The sequence below is a fragment of the Papio anubis genome, chromosome X (genome assembly GCF_008728515.1).
Source record: "Papio anubis isolate 15944 chromosome X, Panubis1.0, whole genome shotgun sequence".
Classification (NCBI taxonomy): domain Eukaryota; kingdom Metazoa; phylum Chordata; class Mammalia; order Primates; family Cercopithecidae; genus Papio; species Papio anubis.
This window is the reverse complement of record NC_044996.1, coordinates 53,494,676-53,497,757: the sequence shown is the minus strand read 5'-3', so window position 1 is coordinate 53,497,757 and position 3,082 is coordinate 53,494,676.

The following is a 3,082-nucleotide window of genomic DNA, read 5'->3' as shown; positions in this document are numbered from 1 at the left end:
TTGCAGCACACCAACATGGCACAAGTATACATATGTAACAAACCTGCACGTTATGCACATGTACCCTAGAACTCAAAGTATAATAATAAAAAATAAATAAATAAATAAATATTCCTCACTTAAACAAAATTAAAGGGAATTGCTTGAAAAAATCTTAACTTTATATACTAATACTTATTTTGGCTTTCTTCCCATTCTCTGGCAAATTAAAATTCCTATTTTCAGAGTTATTACTCAGACAATCTCAACTAACTTTTTCCAGCTGCCAATTCATTAAGATAAAATGCAGGTAAAAAATGTTCTAATGTTCTTTTAAATGGATATGTGAATCCTAGTGAGCCTGATTTTTCTTAGTTATCCCTGGGAAAGAGAAGGCTAAGTCCACAGGTAGAAAAGATATAAATCTAGTCAGAGGGGAGAGTTTGAGAGTGAACATTAACTGGAAGACACTTATATCCTTTATGTTTACTTCCAATTTCTTTGGGCTTAATCAAGAAAACCAAGCATACTCCATCCTTACAGTTTTGACTTCATGCTTCTGTCTGCAGACTCAGAAATTAATGCCATTACATACCTGTTGCAACATTCCATATTTGTCTCTACTATCAAAATTACTAAGAGCCTTCCCCAACAAAACAATATTTTATTGTTTACCAGAAAAATCTTTTTTATGGTGGCATGACTTAACTGCTAAAAATGTAATGTGACTTATAATTCTGGACCACTTAGACAAAAAGGTACCAGAGGTACCTTTCTACCTGAAATAATCAAAATAACTGGATGACAAAAATAAAGCAATTATTTTCAAGATACTGAAAATCAGGTAACAAAGGACAGTAATTCCTAATGTACAGAAAATACAGAAGATCTGCTCTATGATTTCCCTTGATGAATTTCCAGGCTGCAGTGCAGGAAAGGCTGCAGTGCTCGATGGAGCCCTATGGACTCCCTGAATTGAGAAGACAGAGCTAAGAGTCCGTAAAAGTCAAAGTAGATGGAGGTCACAGGACAGAGAATGAGAGGAGTGAGCTGCACAGAACTTCTGAAATTTGTGGAGGGCCTCCCTCAAGTATTCAGCAGAGCACTCTCCAGTGTTTCTAGAGTGAAGAAACTCCAAATCCTCTCAGAAGGATAAGAAGATAATGGTGCCTATATACACTCAAAGCCAGAAATAGGGTCTATTCCCACCAGCCAGACAGGAAAACCTTATGATTCACAAGGAATTAGGTACACTACATAGTAGGATCTTGCTTCAGTAGTGAAGAATAGTTAAGTAGACTGAGCACTGCTCCAGTTCACATAAGAAATCTTAAAAGTCAAACCAGATAGGATCAGACTGATTCTAAGTACTTTTAGCAGATCCCAGAACAAAACTCAATAATATTTTTGGAATACTAAAATATATAATATGAAAACCTAGCTATGTAATTTACAGAATTCAGCAGAAAACAAAAAGTGGAGCCCCTAGTTAAAAGAGAAGGAAAAAGTGTCATTAATGGCATTAAAGTATAAAGCTTGTTTTTTCTTTCTTTCAATCTTCTATTATGATGTGGTTTGTTTGCCACTTAATGTCTTTCTAAGTAAAGAAAAAATATAATTTTAAATTATTAGCTGAGATTTTACCATTCATATTTATATTGTGCAATGACAGTTTTAAATATAAATATAAGAACATTTGACTCATAGGAAGAATCATCAAAGTTACCCAATTCTTCCTCAAGCCAGTCAAAGCAGACAAATGCAAGCCAAATTCAGAAACGTTGGAAAGAAAGAGGATCCTGCCAGGAATGGAGTCAGACCAAGGGAGCTCTTTCTTAGGCACAATACACCCTTGGGCAAAGGAATGTTCTTTTAGGCACAGAGTACACACCCTAACAGAATTTGGTGGTCTTGTTCCCTGATTTGTGGCGTGCATACTCACTCAGGCCTGATAGCCACTGTGTCTCCCCTTTCATCAGCTGCCAAACTTAGGTATATTAGGTTCTGGGGAAAGCCCTCCAGATATCTCCACTTCTTACAAGTTGCCATTACAATCCACAATGAATGGGTGACTTTCAAGAGTTTTGAAATTTGCTATGCTGGGAGGTACTGGGTACCTGAATTGGGGGTGAATAAGAGATTCACCTCTCCTAGGCATAGCTTCTTCTACCAACCCAGGGAAGGGATGGCTGCTGCCTTTCCCAGCTTAGAGTCACCCCAGGGTGCACATGGCTGACCTCTCCCTAAGCTTATGCTCAGAGCCTCAGCGTTGTGAATTTTAAAAGAAATCAAATGTCTGAAATTGATTAATGTGAAGATTCACATTAATTATTTTGTCAAAATGGGAGGTAGACGTTTTATGCCCTGAAATTTCTCTGAAGAAACCTCAAGGATCCTTAGAAATGTTTTAAAAACATTGCTCTGACCAATGGCAAAAAACCAGGATTCCTAGAAAGGTGCTTTGCACATTGCATTATGTCTAATATTTCCAAGGCAATAGACTCTTCCTCTGTTCTGCATTAGGAGGTAATGTCTTTGTGTTTTGGTACACTTTCCCACACCTTTCATGTGCTTAATTGTTGTACACACTCTGTAGCTGTGCACTAGATATTTTCATCATTAATAGAAGCTGGTTGGAACAAGTGTGGATTAGGCTCTGGGGTTGCAAAGGTAGCATCAAAAGGATTATAGGGTGATCATGAAAGAGAAACTCTGCCTGACTAAGGATGAACTGAGCCAATTTGACTCTGATTTTCAAGAGTGAGAATTGAGAACTAATAAAGGAAGCAGGCATAAACTCAAGGTGAAAGGAAGCATACAAAGGGAACATGAGGTTAGGTAAGGGCCATGAGGAGTCATTATCGAAGAAAGATATGAAATTGAAACTACAAACAACAGCAGAATCAATTTGGTCAAGGGAAAAAGTAAGAATATCTATGTTTCCCACAACCAGAAGAGTCAAACAATCAGATGTCTTTCAGAATCATCAGTGATGACTTCTAGCCATGAGGTACTGATAGATTTCCACCTAGGGAAGATTGAGGTAGAACGTGTACATGACCTGTTGACTCCAGGTCATTAAAGGACCTCCTGTGGGTTCAAA